The sequence below is a fragment of the Telmatherina bonti genome (genome assembly GCF_933228915.1).
Source record: "Telmatherina bonti genome assembly, chromosome: 22".
Taxonomy (NCBI): Eukaryota; Metazoa; Chordata; class Actinopteri; order Atheriniformes; family Telmatherinidae; genus Telmatherina; species Telmatherina bonti.
In genome coordinates this window covers 2468826-2491383 of record NC_136631.1, presented here as the reverse complement: position 1 = coordinate 2491383, position 22558 = coordinate 2468826, and the positions used below count along the sequence as shown (strand labels likewise).

Here is a 22558-nt window from a genome sequence, read left to right as displayed (position 1 = left end):
TGGAAAAGTTACATCTGCTTGGAAACGTTACGTCTGCTTGGAAACGTTACATCTGCTTGGAAACATGACATCTGCATGGATACGTTACGTCTGCATATAAACATTACATCTGCGTGGAAAAGTTACATCTATGTGGAAACGTTACGTCTGCGTGGAAATGTTACGTCTGCGTGGAAACGTTACCTCTGCGTGGAAACGTTACGTCTGAAAGGAAACGTTATGTCTGCAAGGAAACGTTACGTCTGCGTGGAAACGTTACGTCTGCGTGGAAACGTTACGTCTGTGTGGAAACGTTACGTCTGCGTGGAAAAGTTACGTCTGCGTGGAAACGGTACATCTGCATAGAAATGTGATGTCTGCGTGGAAAGGTCTGCTTGGAAACGTTACGTCTGCATTTAAACGTTACGTCTGCATGTAAACATTACATCTGCGTGGAAAAGTTACATCTATGTGGAAACGTTACGTCTGCATGGAAAAGTTATGTCTGCTTGGAAACGTTACGTCTGCGTGGAAAAGTTACCTCTGCGTGGAAACGTTACGTCTGCGTAGAAACGTTATATCTGCATGGAAACGTGATGTCATCGTGGAAACGTTACGTCTGCAAGGAAATGTTACGCCTGCGTGGAAGCATTACGTCTGCATGGAAACGTTACGTCTGTGTGGAAATATTACGTCTGTGTGGAAACGTTATGTCTGTGTGGAAACGTTAAGTCTGCCTGGAAAGGTTACGTCTGCATGGAAACGTTATGTCTACATGGAAACATTACATCTGCGTGGAAATGTCTGCATGGAAACGTTACGTCTGCTTGGAAACGTTACATCTGCTTGGAAACATGACATCTGCATGGATACGTTACGTCTGCATGGAAACATTACGTCTGCGTGGAAACGTTATGTCTACATGGAAACATTACGTCTGCGTGGAAATGTCTGCATGGAAAAGTTACATCTGCTTGGAAACGTTACGTCTGCTTGGAAACGTTACATCTGCTTGGAAACATGACATCTGCATGGATATGTTACGTCTGCATATAAACATTACATCTGCGTGGAAAAGTTACATCTATGTGGAAACGTTACGTCTGCGTGGAAACGTTACGTCTGCGTGGAAACGTTACCTCTGCGTGGAAACGTTACGTCTGAAAGGAAACGTTATGTCTGCAAGGAAACGTTACGTCTGCGTGGAAACGTGACGTCTGCGTGGAAACGTTAAGTCTGTGTGGAAACGTTACATCTGCGTGGAAAAGTTACGTCTGCGTGGAAACGGTACATCTGCATAGAAATGTGATGTCTGCGTGGAAAGGTCTGCTTGGAAACGTTACGTCTGCATTTAAACGTTACGTCTGCATGTAAACATTACATCTGCGTGGAAAAGTTACATCTATGTGGAAACGTTACGTCTGCATGGAAAAGTTATGTCTGCTTGGAAACGTTACGTCTGCGTGGAAAAGTTACCTCTGCGTGGAAACGTTACGTCTGCGTAGAAACGTTATATCTGCATGGAAACGTGATGTCATCGTGGAAACGTTACGTCTGCATGGAAATGTTACGCCTGCGTGGAAGCATTACGTCTGCATGGAAACGTTACGTCTGTGTGGAAATATTACGTCTGTGTGGAAACGTTATGTCTGTGTGGAAACGTTAAGTCTGCCTGGAAAGGTTACGTCTGCATTTAAATGTTACGTCTGCATTTAAATGTTACGTCTGCATGGAAACGTTACGTCTGTGTTGAAACGTTATGTCTGCTGGGAAACATGACATCTGCATGGATACGTTACGTCTGCATGGATACGTTACGTCTGCATGGATACATTACGTCTGCATGGAAACATTACGTCTGCGTGGAAACGTTATGTCTACATGGAAACATTACGTCTGCGTGGAAATGTCTGCATGGAAAAGTTACATCTGCTTGGAAACGTTACGTCTGCTTGGAAACGTTACATCTGCTTGGAAACATGACATCTGCATGGATACGTTACGTCTGCATATAAACATTACATCTGCGTGGAAAAGTTACATCTATGTGGAAACGTTACGTCTGCGTGGAAATGTTACGTCTGCGTGGAAACGTTACCTCTGCGTGGAAACGTTACGTCTGAAAGGAAACGTTATGTCTGCAAGGAAACGTTACGTCTGCGTGGAAACGTTACGTCTGCGTGGAAACGTTACGTCTGTGTGGAAACGTTACGTCTGCGTGGAAAAGTTACGTCTGCGTGGAAACGGTACATCTGCATAGAAATGTGATGTCTGCGTGGAAAGGTCTGCTTGGAAACGTTACGTCTGCATTTAAACGTTACGTCTGCATGTAAACATTACATCTGCGTGGAAAAGTTACATCTATGTGGAAACGTTACGTCTGCATGGAAAAGTTATGTCTGCTTGGAAACGTTACGTCTGCGTGGAAAAGTTACCTCTGCGTGGAAACGTTACGTCTGCGTAGAAACGTTATATCTGCATGGAAACGTGATGTCATCGTGGAAACGTTACGTCTGCAAGGAAATGTTACGCCTGCGTGGAAGCATTACGTCTGCATGGAAACGTTACGTCTGTGTGGAAATATTACGTCTGTGTGGAAACGTTATGTCTGTGTGGAAACGTTAAGTCTGCCTGGAAAGGTTACGTCTGCATGGAAACGTTATGTCTACATGGAAACATTACATCTGCGTGGAAATGTCTGCATGGAAACGTTACGTCTGCTTGGAAACGTTACATCTGCTTGGAAACATGACATCTGCATGGAAACATGACATCTGCATGGATATGTTACGTCTGCATATAAACATTACATCTGCGTGGAAAAGTTACATCTATGTGGAAACGTTACGTCTGCGTGGAAACGTTACGTCTGCGTGGAAACGTTACCTCTGCGTGGAAACGTTACGTCTGAAAGGAAACGTTATGTCTGCAAGGAAACGTTACGTCTGCGTGGAAACGTGACGTCTGCGTGGAAACGTTACGTCTGTGTGGAAACGTTACGTCTGCGTGGAAAAGTTACGTCTGCGTGGAAACGGTACATCTGCATAGAAATGTGATGTCTGCGTGGAAAGGTCTGCTTGGAAACGTTACGTCTGCATTTAAACGTTACGTCTGCATGTAAACATTACATCTGCGTGGAAAAGTTACATCTATGTGGAAACGTTACGTCTGCATGGAAAAGTTATGTCTGCTTGGAAACGTTACGTCTGCGTGGAAAAGTTACCTCTGCGTGGAAACGTTACGTCTGCGTAGAAACGTTATATCTGCATGGAAACGTGATGTCATCGTGGAAACGTTACGTCTGCATGGAAATGTTACGCCTGCGTGGAAGCATTACGTCTGCATGGAAACGTTACGTCTGTGTGGAAATATTACGTCTGTGTGGAAACGTTATGTCTGTGTGGAAACGTTAAGTCTGCCTGGAAAGGTTACGTCTGCATTTAAATGTTACGTCTGCATGGAAACGTTACGTCTGTGTTGAAACGTTATGTCTGCTGGGAAACATGACATCTGCATGGATACGTTACGTCTGCATGGAAACGTTACGTCTACATGGAAACATTACATCTGCGTGGAAAAGTTACATCTGCATGGATACGTTACGTCTGCATGGAAACATTACGTCTGCGTGGAAACGTTATGTCTACATGGAAACATTACGTCTGCATGGAAATGTCTGCATGGAAAAGTTACATCTGCTTGGAAACGTTACGTCTGCTTGGAAACGTTACATCTGCTTGGAAACATGACATCTGCATGGATACGTTACGTCTGCATGTAAACATTACATCTGCGTGGAAAAGTTACATCTGTGTGGAAACGTTACGTCTGCGTGGAAACGTTACGTCTGCGTGGAAACGTTACGTCTGGTTGGACACGTTACCTCTGCATGGAAACGTTACGTCTGCAAGGAAACGTTACGTCTGCAAGGAAACGTTACATCTGCTTGGAAACGTTACGTCTGCGTGGAAACGTTACGTATGCGTGGAAACCTGATGTCTGCGTGGAACGGTCTGCGTGGAAACATTACGTCGGCATGGAAACGTTACGTCTGTGTGGAAACGTTACGTCTGCATGGAAAAGTTACGTCTGCGTGGAAAGGTTACGTCTGCATGGAAATGTTACGCCTGCAAGGAAACGTTACATCTGCTTGGAAACGTTACGTCTGCGTGGAAACGTTACGTATGCGTGGAAACCTGATGTCTGCGTGGAACGGTCTGCGTGGAAACATTACGTCGGCATGGAAACGTTACGTCTGTGTGGAAACGTTACGTCTGCATGGAAAAGTTACGTCTGCGTGGAAAGGTTACGTCTGCATGGAAATGTTACGCCTGCGTGGAAGCATTACGTCTGCATGGAAACGTTACGTCTGTGTGGAAATATTACGTCTGTGTGGAAACGTTGCGTCTGTGTGGAAACGTTAAGTCTGCCTGGAAAGGTTACGTCTGGATTTAAATGTTACGTCTGTGTGGAAATGTCTGCATGGAAATGTTACGTCTGCTTGGAAACGTTACATCTGCTTGGAAACATGACATCTGCATGGATACGTTACGTCTGCGTGGAAACATTAAGTCTGCATGGAAACGTTACGTCTGCACGGAAACGTTACGTCTGCGTGGAAACGGTACATCTGCATAGAAATGTGATGTCTGCGTGGAAAGGTCTGCTTGGAAACGTTATATCTGCATGGAAACAAGATGTCATCATGGAAATGCTACGTCTGCGTGGAAACGTTACGTCTGCGTGGAAACTGTACATCTGCATAGAAATGTGATGTCTGCGTGGAAAGGTCTGCTTGGAAACATTATGTCTGCATTTAAACGTTACATCTGCATGTAATCATTACATCTGCGTGGAAAAGTTACATCTATGTGGAAACGTTACGTCTGCATGGAAACATTATGTCTGCTTGGAAACGTGACCTCTGCGTGGAAACGTTACCTCTGCGTGGAAACTTTACGTCTGCGTAGAAACGTTATATCTGCATGGAAACGTGATGTCATCGTGGAAACGTTACGTCTGCATGGGAATGTTACGCCCGCGTGGAAGCATTACGTCTGCGTGGAAACGTTACGTCTGCGTGGAAACGGTACATCTGCATAGAAGTGTGATGTCTGCGTGGAAAGTTCTGCTTGGAAACATTATGTCTTCACTTAAACATTACATCTGCGTGGAAACGTTACATCTATGTGGAAACGTTACGTCTGCATGGTAACATTACGTCTGCATTTAAACGTTACATCTTCATGTAAACATTACATCTGCGTGGAAACGTTACATCTATGTGGAAACGTTACGTCTGCATGGAAACGTTACGTCTGCGTGGAAAGGTTACGTCTGCATGGAAATGTTACATCTCCTTGGAAACATGACATCTGCATGGATACGTTACGTCTGCGTGGAAACATTACGTCTCCATGGAAACGTTACGTCTGTGTGGAAACATTACGTCTGTGTGGAAAAGTTACGTCTGTGTGGAAACGTTAAGTCTGCCTGGAAAGGTTACGTCTGCATGGAAACGTTATGTCTACATGGAAACGTTACGTCTGCTTGGAAACGTTACATCTGCTTGGAAACATGACATCTGCATGGATACGTTACGTCTGCATGGAAACATTACGTCTGCGTGGAAACGTTATGTCTACATGGAAACATTACGTCTGCATATAAACATTACATCTGCGTGGAAAAGTTACATCTATGTGGAAACGTTAAGTCTGCGTGGAAACGTTACGTCTGCGTGGAAACGTTACCTCTGCGTGGAAACGTTACGTCTGAAAGGAAACGTTATGTCTGCAAGGAAACGTTACGTCTGCGTGGAAATGTTACGTCTGCACGGAAACGTTACGTCTGCTTGGAAACGTTACGTCTGCGTGGAAACGGTACGTCTGCGTGGAAACGTTACGTCTGCGTGGAAACGTTACGTCTGCGTGGAAACGGTACATCTGCATAGAAATGTGATGTCTGCGTGGAAAGGTCTGCTTGGAAACGTTACGTCTGCATTTAAATGTTACGTCTGCATGGAAACGTTACGTCTGTGTTGAAACGTTATGTCTGCTGGGAAACATGACATCTGCATGGATACGTTACGTCTGCATGGATACGTTACGTCTGCATGGAAACATTACGTCTGCGTGGAAACGTTATGTCTACATGGAAACATTACGTCTGCGTGGAAATGTCTGCATGGAAATGTTACGTCTGCTTGGAAACGTTACATCTGCTTGGAAACATGACATCTGCATGGATACGTTACGTCTGCATGTAAACATTACATCTGCGTGGAAAAGTTACATCTATGTGGAAATGTTACGTCTGCGTGGAAACGTTACGTCTGCGTGGAAACGTTACGTCTGGTTGGAAACGTTACGTCTGCGTGGAAACGTTACGTCTGCAAGGAAACGTTACGTCTGCAAGGAAACGTTACGTGTGCTTGGAAACGTTACGTCTGCGTGGAAACGTTACGTATGCGTGGAAACGTTATATCTGCATGGAAACATGATGTCATCGTAGGAATGTTACGTCTGCGTGGAAACGTTACGTCTGCATGGAAACCTGATGTCTGCGTGGAAAGGTCTGCGTGGAAAGATTACGTCGGCATGGAAACGTTACGTATGTGTGGAAACGTTACGTCTCCATGGAAACGTTACGTCTGCGTGGAAAGGTTACGTCTGCATGGAAAGGTGAAGTCTGTGTGGAAATGTGATGTCTGCATGTAAACATTACGTCTGCGTGGAAATGTTACGTCTGCTTGGAAACGTTACATCTGCTTGGAAACGTTACGTCTGCTTGGAAATGTTACATCTGCTTGGAAGCATGACATCTGCATGGATACGTTACGCCTGCATGGAAACATTACGTCTGCGTGGAAACGTTACGTCTGTGTGGAAACGTGATGTCTGCGTGGAAACGTGACGTCTGCGTGGAAACGTTACGTCTGCGTGTAAAGGTTACGTCTGCATGGACATGTTACGTCTGTGTGGAAACGTGACGTCTGCGTGGAAACGTGACGTCTGCATGGAAATGTTACGTCTGCATGGAAAGGTGAAGTCTGCATGGAAAGGTGAAGTCTGTGTGGATACGTTACGCCTGCATGGAAACATTACGTCTGCGTGGAAACGTTACGTCTGTGTGGAAACGTGATGTCTGCGTGGAAACGTGACGTCTGCGTGGAAACGTTACGTCTGCGTGTAAAGGTTACATCTATGTAGAAATGTCACGTCTGCATGGAAACGTGACGTCTGCATGGAAATGTTACATCTGCATGGAAAGGTTACGTCTGCATGGAAACGTAACGTCTGCCTGGAAAGGTTACGTCTGCGTGGAAATGTTACGTCTGCATGGAAACGTTACGTCTGCTTGGAAACGTTACATCTGCTTGGAAACATGACATCTGCATCAATACGTTACGTCTGCATGGAAACGTTACGTCTGCATGTAAACATTACATCTGCGTGGAAAAGTTACATCTATGTGGAAGCATTACGTCTGCATGGAAACGTTACGTCTGCTTGGAAATATTACGTCTGTGTGGAAACGTTATGTCTGTGTGGAAACGTTAAGTCTGCCTGGAAAGGTTACGTCTGCATTTAAATGTTACGTCTGCATTTAAATGTTACGTCTGCATGGAAACGTTACGTCTGTGTTGAAACGTTATGTCTGCTGGGAAACATGACATCTGCATGGATACGTTACGTCTGCATGGATACGTTACGTCTGCATGGATACGTTACGTCTGCATGGAAACATTACGTCTGCGTGGAAACGTTATGTCTACATGGAAACATTACGTCTGCGTGGAAATGTCTGCATGGAAATGTTACGTCTGCTTGGAAACGTTACATCTGCTTGGAAACATGACATCTGCATGGATACGTTACGTCTGCATGTAAACATTACATCTGCGTGGAAAAGTTACATCTATGTGGAAACGTTACGTCTGCGTGGAAACGTTACGTCTGGTTGGAAACGTTACCTCTGCGTGGAAACGTTACGTCTGCAAGGAAATGTTACGTCTGCAAGGAAACGTTACGTGTGCTTGGAAACGTTACGTATGCGTGGAAACGTTATATCTGCATGGAAACATGATGTCATCGTAGGAATGTTACGTCTGCGTGGAAACGTTACGTCTGCATGGAAACCTGATGTCTGCGTTGAAAGGTCTGCGTGGAAACATTACGTAGGCATGGAAACGTTACGTCTGTGTGGAAACGTTACGTCTGCATGGAAACGTTACGTCTGCGTGGAAAGGTTACGTCTGCATGGAAATGTTACGCCTGCGTGGAAGCATTACGTCTGCATGGAAACGTTACGTCTGTGTGGAAATATTACGTCTGTGTGGAAACGTTGCGTCTGTGTGGAAACGTTAAGTCTGCCTGGAAAGGTTACGTCTGCATTTAAATGTTACGTCTGTGTGGAAATGTCTGTGTGGAAATGTCTGCATGGAAACGTTACGTCTGCTTGGAAACGTTACATCTGCTTGGAAACATGACATCTGCATGGATACGTTACGTCTGCATGGAAACATTACGTCTGCGTGGAAACGTTATGTCTACATGGAAACATTACATCTGCGTGGAAATGTCTGCATGGAAAAGTTACATCTGCTTGGATACGTTACGTCTGCATGGAAACGTTACGTCTACATGGAAACGTTATGTCTGCTTGGAAACGTGACCTCTGCGTGGAAAAGTTACCTCTGCGTGGAAACGTTACGTCTGCGTAGAAACGTTATATCTGCATGGAAACGTGATGTCATCGTGGAAACGTTACGTCTGCATGGAAATGTTACGCCTGCGTGGAAGCATTACGTCTGCATGGAAACGTTACGTCTGTGTTGAAACGTTATGTCTGCTGGGAAACATGACATCTGCATGGATACGTTACGTCTTCATGGATACGTTACGTCTGCATGGAAACGTTACGTCGGCATGGAAACATTACATCTGCGTGGAAAAGTTACATCTATGTGGAAACGTTACGTCTGCATGGAAACGTTACGTCTGCTTGGAAACGTTACGTCTCCGTGGAAACGTTAAGTCTGCACGGAAACGTTACCTCTGCGTGGAAACGTTACGTCTGCGTGGAAAGGTTATATCTGCATGGAAACGTGATGTCATTGTGGAAATGTTAGGTCCGCGTGGAAACGTTACGTCTGCATGGAAACGTGATGTCTGCGTGGATACGTGAAGTCTGTATGGAAACGTTACGTCTGCGTGGAAAGGTTACGTCTGCATGGAAAGGTGAAGTCTGTGTGGAAAGGTGATGTCTGCATGGAAACATTACGTCTGCGTGGAAATGTTACGTCTGCTTGGAAACGTTACATCTGCTTGGAAACGTTACGTCTGCTTGGAAATGTTACATCTGCTTGGAAACATGACATCTGCATGGATACGTTACGCCTGCATGGAAACATTACGTCTGCGTGGAAACGTTACGTCTGCGTGGAAACGTTATATCTGCATGGAAACATGATGTCATCGTAGGAATGTTACGTCTGCGTGGAAACATTACGTCGGCATGGAAACGTTACGTCTGTGTGGAAACGTTACGTCTGCATGGAAACGTTACGTCTGCGTGGAAAGGTCTGCTTGGAAACGTTACGTCTGCATTTAAACATTACGTCTGCATGTAAACATTACATCTGCGTGGAAAAGTTACATCTATGTGGAAACGTTACGTCTGCATGGAAAAGTTATGTCTGCTTGGAAACGTGACCTCTGCGTGGAAAATTTACCTCTGCGTTGAAACGTTACGTCTGCGTAGAAACGTTATATCTGCATGGAAACGTGATGTCATCGTGGAAACGTTACGTCTGCATGGAAATGTTACGCCTGCGTGGAAGCATTACGTCTGCATGGAAACGTTACGTCTGTGTGGAAATATTACGTCTGCGTGGAAACGTTACGTCTGTGTGGAAACGTTAAGTCTGCCTGGAAAGGTTACGTCTGCATTTAAATGTTACGTCGGCATGGAAACGTTACGTCTGTGTTGAAACGTTATGTCTGCTGGGAAACATGACGTCTGCATGGAAACGTTACGTCTGCGTGGAAAAGTTACATCTGCATGGATACGTTACGTCTGCATGTAAATGTTACGTCTACATGGAAACGTTACGTCTGCGTGGAAAAGTTACATCTGCATGGATACGTTACGTCTGCATGTAAATGTTACGTCTGCAGGGAAACGTTACGTCTGTGTGGAAACGTTATGTCTGTGTCGAAACGTTACCTCTGCATGGAAATGTTACATCTGCATGGAAAGGTCACGTCTGCATGGAAACGTGACGTCTGCGTGGAAACGTGACGTCTGCATGGAAAGGTTACGTCTGCATGGAAACGTAACGTCTGCCTGGAAAGATTACGTCTGCGTGGAAATGTTACGTCTGCATGGAAACGTTACGTCTGCTTGGAAACGTTACATCTGCTTGGAAACATGACATCTGCATCAATACGTTACGTCTGAATGGAAACGTTACGTCTGCATGTAAACATTACATCTGCGTGGAAAAGTTACATCTATGTGGAAACGTTATGTCTGCATGGAAACGTTACGTCTGCTTGGAAACGTTACCTCTGCGTGGAAACGTTACGTCTACTTGGAAACGTTACATCTGCTTGGAAACATGACATCTGCATCAATACGTTACGTCTGCATGTAAACGTTACGTCTGCATGTAAACGTTACGTCTGCATGTAAACATTACATCTGCGTGGAAAAGTTACATCTATGTGGAAACGTTACGTCTGCATGGAAACGTTACCTCTGCGTGGAAACGTTACGTCTGCGTGGAAACGTTATATCTGCATGGAAACATGATGTCATCGTAGGAATGTTACGTCTGCGTGAAAACGTTACGTCTGCATGGAAACCTGATGTCTGCGTGGAAAGGTCTGCGTGGAAACATTACGTCGGCATGGAAACGTTACGTCTGTTTGGAAACGTTAAGTCTGCCTGGAAAGGTTACGTCTGCATTTAAATGTTACGTCTGTGTGGAAATGTCTGCATGGAAACGTTACGTCTGCTTGGAAACGTTACATCTGCTTGGAAACATGACATCTGCATGGATACGTTACGTCTGCATGGAAACATTACGTCTGCGTGGAAACGTTATGTCTACATGGAAACATTACGTCTGCGTGGAAATGTCTGCATGGAAAAGTTACATCTGCTTGGAAACGTTACGTCTGCTTGGAAACGTTACATCTGCTTGGAAACATGACATCTGCATGGATACGTTACGTCTGCATGTAAACATTACATCTGCGTGGAAAAGTTACATCTATGTGGAAACGTTACGTCTGCGTGGAAACGTTACGTCTGCGTGGAAACGTTATATCTGCATGGAAACATGATGTCATCGTAGGAATGTTACGTCTGCGTGGAAACATTACGTCGGCATGGAAACGTTACGTCTGTGTGGAAACGTTACGTCTGCATGGAAACGTTACGTCTGCGTGGAAAGGTTACGTCTGCATGGAAATGTTACGCCTGCGTGGAAGCATTACGTCTGCATGGAAACGTTACGTCTGTGTGGAAATATTACGTCTGTGTGGAAACGTTGCGTCTGTGTGGAAACGTTAAGTCTGCCTGGAAAGGTTACGTCTGCATTTAAATGTTAGGTCTGTGTTGAAACGTTATGTCTGCTGGGAAACATGACATCTGCATGGATACGTTACGTCTGCATGGAAACGTTACGTCTACATGGAAACATTACATCTGCGTGGAAAAGTTACATCTATGTGGAAACGTTATGTCTGCATGGAAAAGTTACGTCTGCACGGAAACGTTACGTCTGCATGGAAACGTTACGTCTGCTTGGAAACGTTACGTCTGCGTGGAAACGTTACGTCTGTACGGAAATGTTACGTCTGCGTGGAAACGTTACGTCTGCGTGGAAACGGTACATCTGCATAGAAATGTGATGTCTGCGTGGAAAGGTCTGCTTGGAAACGTAACGTCTGCATTTAAACGTTACGTCTGCATGTAAATATTACATCTGCGTGGAAAAGTTACATCTATGTGGAAACGTTACGTCTGCATGGAAAAGTTATGTCTGCTTGGAAACGTGACGTCTGCGTGGAAAAGTTACCTCTGCGTGGAAACGTTACGTCTGTATGGAAGCATTACGTCTGCATGGAAACGTTACGTCTGTGTGGAAATATTACGTCTGTGTGGAAACGTTGCGTCTGTGTGGAAACGTTAAGTCTGCCTGGAAAGGTTACGTCTGCATTTAAATGTTAGGTCTGTGTTGAAACGTTATGTCTGCTGGGAAACATGACATCTGCATGGATACGTTACGTCTGCATGGAAACGTTACGTCTACATGGAAACATTACATCTGCGTGGAAAAGTTACATCTATGTGGAAACGTTACGTCTGCATGGAAACGTTACGTCTGCGTGGAAAAGTTACGTCTGCACGGAAACGTTACGTCTGCATGGAAACGTTACGTCTGCTTGGAAACGTTACGTCTGCGTGGAAACGTTACGTCTGTACGGAAATGTTACGTCTGCGTGGAAACGTTACGTCTGCGTGGAAACGGTACATCTGCATAGAAATGTGATGTCTGCGTGGAAAGGTCTGCTTGGAAAAGTTACCTCTGCGTGGAAACGTTACGTCTGCATGTAAACATTACATCTGCGTGGAAAAGTTACATCTATGTGGAAACGTTATGTCTGCATGGAAACGTTACGTCTGCTTGGAAACGTTACCTCTGCGTGGAAATGTTACGTCTACTTGGAAACGTTACATCTGCTTGGAAACATGACATCTGCATCAATACGTTACGTCTGCATGGAAACGTTACGTCTGCATGTAAACATTACATCTGCGTGGAAAAGTTACATCTATGTGGAAACGTTACGTCTGCATGGAAACGTTACCTCTGCGTGGAAACGTTACGTCTGCGTGGAAACGTTATATCTGCATGGAAACATGATGTCATCGTAGGAATGTTACGTCTGCGTGGAAACGTTACGTCTGCATGGAAACCTGATGTCTGCGTGGAAAGGTCTGCGTGGAAACATTACGTCGGCATGGAAACGTTACGTCTGTTTGGAAACGTTAAGTCTGCCTGGAAAGGTTACGTCTGCATTTAAATGTTACGTCTGTGTGGAAATGTCTGCATGGAAACGTTACGTCTGCTTGGAAACGTTACATCTGCTTGGAAACATGACATCTGCATGGATACGTTACGTCTGCATGGAAACATTACGTCTGCGTGGAAACGTTATGTCTACATGGAAACATTACGTCTGCGTGGAAATGTCTGCATGGAAAAGTTACATCTGCTTGGAAACGTTACGTCTGCTTGGAAACGTTACATCTGCTTGGAAACATGACATCTGCATGGATACGTTACGTCTGCATGTAAACATTACATCTGCGTGGAAAAGTTACATCTATGTGGAAACGTTACGTCTGCGTGGAAACGTTATATCTGCGTGGAAACATGATGTCATCGTAGGAATGTTACGTCTGCGTGGAAACATTACGTCGGCATGGAAACGTTACGTCTGTGTGGAAACGTTACGTCTGCATGGAAACGTTACGTCTGCGTGGAAAGGTTACGTCTGCATGGAAATGTTACGCCTGCGTGGAAGCATTACGTCTGCATGGAAACGTTACGTCTGTGTGGAAATATTACGTCTGTGTGGAAACGTTGCGTCTGTGTGGAAACGTTAAGTCTGCCTGGAAAGGTTACGTCTGCATTTAAATGTTAGGTCTGTGTTGAAACGTTATGTCTGCTGGGAAACATGACATCTGCATGGATACGTTACGTCTGCATGGAAACGTTACGTCTACATGGAAACATTACATCTGCGTGGAAAAGTTACATCTATGTGGAAACGTTACGTCTGCATGGAAACGTTACGTCTGCGTGGAAACGTTACGTCTGTACGGAAATGTTACGTCTGCGTGGAAACGTTACGTCTGCGTGGAAACGGTACATCTGCATAGAAATGTGATGTCTGCGTGGAAAGGTCTGCTTGGAAACGTAACGTCTGCATTTAAACGTTACGTCTGCATGTAAATATTACATCTGCGTGGAAAAGTTACATCTATGTGGAAACGTTACGTCTGCATGGAAAAGTTATGTCTGCTTGGAAACGTGACGTCTGCGTGGAAAAGTTACCTCTGCGTGGAAACGTTACGTCTGTGTGGAAGCATTACGTCTGCATGGAAACGTTACGTCTGTGTGGAAATATTACGTCTGTGTGGAAACGTTGCGTCTGTGTGGAAACGTTAAGTCTGCCTGGAAAGGTTACGTCTGCATTTAAATGTTAGGTCTGTGTTGAAACGTTATGTCTGCTGGGAAACATGACATCTGCATGGATACGTTACGTCTGCATGGAAACGTTACGTCTACATGGAAACATTACATCTGCGTGGAAAAGTTACATCTATGTGGAAACGTTACGTCTGCATGGAAACGTTACGTCTGCGTGGAAAAGTTACGTCTGCACGGAAACGTTACGTCTGCATGGAAACGTTACGTCTGCTTGGAAACGTTTCGTCTGCGTGGAAACGTTACGTCTGTACGGAAATGTTACGTCTGCGTGGAAACGTTACGTCTGCGTGGAAACGGTACATCTGCATAGAAATGTGATGTCTGCGTGGAAAGGTCTGCTTGGAAACGTAACGTCTGCATTTAAACGTTACGTCTGCATGTAAATATTACATCTGCGTGGAAAAGTTACATCTATGTGGAAACGTTACGTCTGCATGGAAAAGTTATGTCTGCTTGGAAACGTGACCTCTGCGTGGAAAAGTTACCTCTGCGTGGAAACGTTACGTCTGCATGTAAACATTACATCTGCGTGGAAAAGTTACATCTATGTGGAAACGTTATGTCTGCATGGAAACGTTACGTCTGCTTGGAAACGTTACCTCTGCGTGGAAACGTTACGTCTACTTGGAAACGTTACATCTGCTTGGAAACATGACATCTGCATCAATACGTTACGTCTGCATGGAAACGTTACGTCTGCATGTAAACATTACATCTGCGTGGAAAAGTTACATCTATGTGGAAACGTTACGTCTGCATGGAAACGTTACCTCTGCGTGGAAACGTTACGTCTGCGTGGAAACGTTATATCTGCATGGAAACATGATGTCATCGTAGGAATGTTACGTCTGCGTGGAAACGTTACGTCTGCATGGAAACCTGATGTCTGCGTGGAAAGGTCTGCGTGGAAACATTACGTCGGCATGGAAACGTTACGTCTGTTTGGAAACGTTAAGTCTGCCTGGAAAGGTTACGTCTGCATTTAAATGTTACGTCTGTGTGGAAATGTCTGCATGGAAACGTTACGTCTGCTTGGAAACGTTACATCTGCTTGGAAACATGACATCTGCATGGATACGTTACGTCTGCATGGAAACATTACGTCTGCGTGGAAACGTTATGTCTACATGGAAACATTACGTCTCAGTGGAAATGTCTGCATGGAAAAGTTACATCTGCTTGGAAACGTTACGTCTGCTTGGAAACGTTACATCTGCTTGGAAACATGACATCTGCATGGATACGTTACGTCTGCATGTAAACATTACATCTGCGTGGAAAAGTTACATCTATGTGGAAACGTTACGTCTGCGTGGAAACGTTACGTCTGCGTGGAAACGTTATATCTGCATGGAAACATGATGTCATCGTAGGAATGTTACGTCTGCGTGGAAACATTACGTCGGCATGGAAACGTTACGTCTGTGTGGAAACGTTACGTCTGCATGGAAACGTTACGTCTGCGTGGAAAGGTTACGTCTGCATGGAACTGTTACGCCTGCGTGGAAGCATTACGTCTGCATGGAAACGTTACGTCTGTGTGGAAATATTACGTCTGTGTGGAAACGTTGCGTCTGTGTGGAAACGTTAAGTCTGCCTGGAAAGGTTACGTCTGCATGGGAACGTTATGTCTGCTTGGAAATGTTACGTCTGCGTGGAAACGTTACATCTGCATGGATACGTTACGTCTGCATGGATACGTTACGTCTGCATGGAAACGTTACGTCTACATGGAAACATTACATCTGCGTGGAAAAGTTACATCTACGTGGAAACGTTACGTCTGCATGGAAATGTTACATCTGCTTGGAAACGTTACGTCTGCACGGAAACGTTACGTCTGCGTGGAAACGTTACGTCTGTACGGAAACGTTATGTCTGCGTGGAAACGTTACGTCTGCTTGGAAACGTTATATCTGCATGGAAACAAGATGTCATCATGGAAATGTTACGTCTGCGTGGAAACGTTACGTCTGCGTGGAAACGGTACATCTGCATAGAAATGTGATGTCTGCGTGGAAAGGTCTGCTTGGAAACATTACGTCTGCATTTAAACGTTACGTCTGCATGTAAACATTACATCTGCGTGGAAAAGTTACATCTATGTGGAAACGTTACGTCTGCATGGAAACGTTATGTCTGCATGGAAACCTTATGTCTGCTTGGAAACGTGACCTCTGCGTGGAAAAGTTACCTCTGCGTGGAAACGTTACGTCTGCGTAGAAACGTTATATCTGCATGGAAACGTGATGTCTGTGTGGAAATATTACGTCTGTGTGGAAACGTTACGTCTGTGTGGAAACGTTACGTCTGTGTGGAAACGTTAAGTCTGCCTGGAAAGGTTACGTCTGCGTGGAAACGTTACGTCTGCACGGAAACGTTACCTCTGCGTGGAAACGTTACGTCTGCGTGGAAAGGTTTCTATCTGCATGGAAACGTGATGTCATCGTGGAAATGTTAGGTCCGCGTGGAAACGGTACGTCTGTGTGGAAATGTGAAGTCTGCGTGGAAACGTGACGTCTGCGTGGAAGCGTTACGTCTGCATGTAAATGTTACGTCTGCATGGAAACTTTACATCTGCGTGGAAATGTTACGTCTGCATGGAAAAGTTACGTCTGCGTGGAAAGGATACGTCTGCATGGAAAGGTTACGTCTGCGTGGAAACATTACGTCGGCATGGAAACGTTACGTCTGTTTGGAAACGTTAAGTCTGCCTGGAAAGGTTACGTCTGCATTTAAATGTTACGTCTGTGTGGAAATGTCTGCATGGAAACGTTACGTCTGCTTGGAAACGTTACATCTGCTTGGAAACATGACATCTGCATGGATACGTTACGTCTGCATGGAAACATTACGTCTGCGTGGAAACGTTATGTCTACATGGAAACATTACGTCTCAGTGGAAATGTCTGCATGGAAAAGTTACATCTGCTTGGAAACGTTACGTCTGCTTGGAAACGTTACATCTGCTTGGAAACATGACATCTGCATGGATACGTTACGTCTGCATGTAAACATTACATCTGCGTGGAAAAGTTACATCTATGTGGAAACGTTACGTCTGCGTGGAAACGTTACGTCTGCGTGGAAACGTTATATCTGCATGGAAACATGATGTCATCGTAGGAATGTTACGTCTGCGTGGAAACATTACGTCGGCATGGAAACGTTACGTCTGTGTGGAAACGTTACGTCTGCATGGAAACGTTACGTCTGCGTGGAAAGGTTACGTCTGCATGGAACTGTTACGCCTGCGTGGAAGCATTACGTCTGCATGGAAACGTTACGTCTGTGTGGAAATATTACGTCTGTGTGGAAACGTTGCGTCTGTGTGGAAACGTTAAGTCTGCCTGGAAAGGTTACGTCTGCATGGGAACGTTATGTCTGCTTGGAAATGTTACGTCTGCGTGGAAACGTTACATCTGCATGGATACGTTACGTCTGCATGGATACGTTACGTCTGCATGGAAACGTTACGTCTACATGGAAACATTACATCTGCGTGGAAAAGTTACATCTACGTGGAAACGTTACGTCTGCATGGAAATGTTACATCTGCTTGGAAACGTTACGTCTGCACGGAAACGTTACGTCTGCGTGGAAACGTTACGTCTGTACGGAAACGTTACGTCTGCGTGGAAACGTTACGTCTGCTTGGAAACGTTATATCTGCATGGAAACAAGATGTCATCATGGAAATGTTACGTCTGCGTGGAAACGTTACGTCTGCGTGGAAACGGTACATCTGCATAGAAATGTGATGTCTGCGTGGAAAGGTCTGCTTGGAAACATTACGTCTGCATTTAAACGTTACGTCTGCATGTAAACATTACATCTGCGTGGAAAAGTTACATCTATGTGGAAACGTTACGTCTGCATGGAAACGTTATGTCTGCATGGAAACCTTATGTCTGCTTGGAAACGTGACCTCTGCGTGGAAAAGTTACCTCTGCGTGGAAACGTTACGTCTGCGTAGAAACGTTATATCTGCATGGAAACGTGATGTCTGTGTGGAAATATTACGTCTGTGTGGAAACGTTACGTCTGTGTGGAAACGTTACGTCTGTGTGGAAACGTTAAGTCTGCCTGGAAAGGTTACGTCTGCGTGGAAACGTTACGTCTGCACGGAAACGTTACCTCTGCGTGGAAACGTTACGTCTGCGTGGAAAGGTTTCTATCTGCATGGAAACGTGATGTCATCGTGGAAATGTTAGGTCCGCGTGGAAACGGTACGTCTGTGTGGAAATGTGAAGTCTGCGTGGAAACGTGACGTCTGCGTGGAAGCGTTACGTCTGCATGTAAATGTTACGTCTGCATGGAAACTTTACATCTGCGTGGAAATGTTACGTCTGCATGGAAAAGTTACGTCTGCGTGGAAAGGATACGTCTGCATGGAAAGGTTACGTCTGCGTGGAAACATGATGTCTGCGTGGAAACGTGATTTCTGTGTGGAAACGTGATGTCTGCGTGAAAATATGTCTGTGTGAAAACGTTATTTCTGCGTGGAAACATTACATCTGTGTGGAAGCATTACGTCTGCATGGAAACGTTACGTCTGTGTGGAAATATTACGTCTGTGTGGAAACGTTGCGTCTGTGTGGAAACGTTAAGTCTGCCTGGAAAGGTTACGTCTGCATTTAAATGTTAGGTCTGTGTTGAAACGTTATGTCTGCTGGGAAACATGACATCTGCATGGATACGTTACGTCTGCATGGAAACGTTACGTCTACATGGAAACATTACATCTGCGTGGAAAAGTTACATCTATGTGGAAACGTTACGTCTGCATGGAAACGTTACGTCTGCGTGGAAAAGTTACGTCTGCACGGAAACGTTACGTCTGCATGGAAACGTTACGTCTGCTTGGAAACGTTTCGTCTGCGTGGAAACGTTACGTCTGTACGGAAATGTTACGTCTGCGTGGAAACGTTACGTCTGCGTGGAAACGGTACATCTGCATAGAAATGTGATGTCTGCGTGGAAAGGTCTGCTTGGAAACGTAACGTCTGCATTTAAACGTTACGTCTGCATGTAAATATTACATCTGCGTGGAAAAGTTACATCTATGTGGAAACGTTACGTCTGCATGGAAAAGTTATGTCTGCTTGGAAACGTGACCTCTGCGTGGAAAAGTTACCTCTGCGTGGAAACGTTACGTCTGCATGTAAACATTACATCTGCGTGGAAAAGTTACATCTATGTGGAAACGTTATGTCTGCATGGAAACGTTACGTCTGCTTGGAAACGTTACCTCTGCGTGGAAACGTTACGTCTACTTGGAAACGTTACATCTGCTTGGAAACATGACATCTGCATCAATACGTTACGTCTGCATGGAAACGTTACGTCTGCATGTAAACATTACATCTGCGTGGAAAAGTTACATCTATGTGGAAACGTTACGTCTGCATGGAAACGTTACCTCTGCGTGGAAACGTTACGTCTGCGTGGAAACGTTATATCTGCATGGAAACATGATGTCATCGTAGGAATGTTACGTCTGCGTGGAAACGTTACGTCTGCATGGAAACCTGATGTCTGCGTGGAAAGGTCTGCGTGGAAACATTACGTCGGCATGGAAACGTTACGTCTGTTTGGAAACGTTAAGTCTGCCTGGAAAGGTTACGTCTGCATTTAAATGTTACGTCTGTGTGGAAATGTCTGCATGGAAACGTTACGTCTGCTTGGAAACGTTACATCTGCTTGGAAACATGACATCTGCATGGATACGTTACGTCTGCATGGAAACATTACGTCTGCGTGGAAACGTTATGTCTACATGGAAACATTACGTCTCAGTGGAAATGTCTGCATGGAAAAGTTACATCTGCTTGGAAACGTTACGTCTGCATGGAAAGGTTACGTCTGCGTGGAAACATGATGTCTGCGTGGAAACGTGATTTCTGTGTGGAAACGTGATGTCTGCGTGAAAATATGTCTGTGTGAAAACGTTATTTCTGCGTGGAAACATTACATCTGCGTGGAACCATTACATCTGCGTGGAAACGTGATGTCTGCGTGGAAACGTGATGTCTGCGTGGAAACATTACGTCTGCATGGAAACGTATCTGCGTGGAAAGGTCTGTGTGGAAACATTACGTCTGCTTGGAAACGTTACGTCTGCGTGGAAAGGTTACGTCTGCATGGAAACGTTACGTCTGCGTGCGTCTGTGTGGAAACGTGATGTCTGCGTGGAAACGTTACGTCTGCTTGGAAACGTTACGTCTGCGTGGAAAGGTTACGTCTGCATGGAAAGGTTACGTCTGCGTGGAAAAAGTGCGTCTGTGTGGAAACGTGATGTCTGCGTGGAAACGTTACGTCTGCATGTAAATGTTACGTCTGCATGGAAACGTTAAGTCTGCGTGGAAAGGTTACGTCTGCATGGAAATGTTACGTCTGCGTGGAAAAAGTGCGTCTGTGTGGAAACGTGATGTCTGCGTGGAAACGTTACGTCTGCGTGGAAAGGTTACGTCTGCATGGAAACGTTACGTCTGCGTGCGTCTGTGTGGAAACGTGATGTCTGCGTGGAAACGTTACGTCTGCTTGGAAACGTTACGTCTGCGTGGAAACGTTACGTCTGCATGAAAATGTTACGTCTGCGTGGAAAAAGTGCGTCTGTGTGGAAACGTGATGTCTGCGTGGAAACGTTACGTCTGCATGTAAATGTTACGTCTGCATGGAAACGTTACGTCTGTGTGGAAACGTTACGTCTGTGTGGAAACGTTACGTCTGTGTGGAAACGTTACGTCTGCATGGAAACGTTATGTCTACATGGAAACATTACGTCTGCATGGAAACGTATCTGCGTGGAAACGTTACGTCTGCTTGGAAACGTTACGTCTGCGTGGAAAGGTTACGTCTGCATGGAAATGTTACGTCTGCGTGGAAAAAGTGCGTCTGTGTGGAAACGTGATGTCTGCGTGGAAACGTTACGTCTGCATGTAAATGTTACGTCTGCATGGAAAAAGTGCGTCTGTGTGGAAACGTTACGTCTGCTTGGAAAGGTTACGTCTGCGTGGAAAGGTTACGTCTGCATGGAATTGTTACGTCTGCGTGGAAAAAGTGCGTCTGTGTGGAAACGTGATGTCTGCGTGGAAACGTTACGTCTGCTTGGAAACGTTACGTCTGCGTGGAAAGGTTACGTCTGCGTGGAAAGGTTACGTCTGCATGGAAATGTTACGTCTGCGTGGAAAAGTTGCATCTGTGTGGAAACGTGATGTCTGCATGGAAACGTTACGTCTGCATGTAAATGTTACGTCTGCATGGAAACGTTACGTCTGTGTGGAAACGTTACGTCTGTGTGGAAACGTTACGTCTGCATGGAAACGTTATGTCTACATGGAAACATTACGTCTGCATGGAAACGTATCTGCGTGGAAAGGTCTGTGTGGAAACATTACGTCTGCTTGGAAACGTTACGTCTGCGTGGAAAGGTTACATCTGCTTGGAAACGTTACGTCTGCTTGGAAACGTTACATCTGCTTGGAAACATGACATATGCATGGATACGTTATGTCTGCATGGAAACGTTACGTCTGCATGGAAACGTTACGTCTGCATGGAAACATTACATCTGCGTGGAAATGTTACATCTATGTGGAAACTTTACGTCTGCATGGGAACGTTACGTCTTTGTGGAAATGTTACGTCTGCATGGAAACGTTACGTCTGCATGGAAAGGTTACGTCTGCGTGGAAAGGTTACGTCTGCGTGGAAAGGTTACATCTGCGTGGAAACGTTACATCTGCGTGAAAATGTTACGTCTGCGTGGAAACGTTACATCTGCATGGAAACTTGATTTCTGCGGGAAAATGTTATGTCTGCGTGAAAATGTTATGTCTGCGTGGAAAGGTCTGCGTGAAAACATTACGTCTGCATGGAAACGTTTCGTCTGCGTGGAAAGGTTACGTCTGCGTGGAAACGTGATTTCTGCGTGAAAATGTTATGTCTGCGTACAAAGGTCTGCGTGGAAACATTACGTCTGCATGGAAACGTTACGTCTGCGTGAAAACGTTACGTCTGCGTGGAAACGTTATGTCTGCGTGGAAACATTACGTCTGCGAGGAAAGGCCTATGTGGAAATGTTACGTCTGCGTAGAAATGTCTGGGTGGAAACATCTGCATGGAAACGTCTGCATTGAAACGTCTGCATGGAAATGTCTGCGTTTAAACGACTGCGTGGAAACGTCTACGTGGAAACGTCTGCATGGAAACGACTGCGTGGAAACGTCTACGTGGAAACGTCTACGTGGAAACGTCTGCGTTGAAACGTCTGCATGGAAATGT

The 22558-nt window shown here is 45.1% G+C and overlaps 1 protein-coding gene across 1 annotated transcript in view; it reads right to left on the bottom strand.

The window, feature by feature from the left end:
• Positions 1-22558, bottom strand: part of nrxn3a (neurexin 3a) — a gene marked incomplete at its 5' end in the record, with an annotated part of 430723 nt that overhangs the window by 406566 nt on the left and 1599 nt on the right. The window lies entirely within an intron of this gene.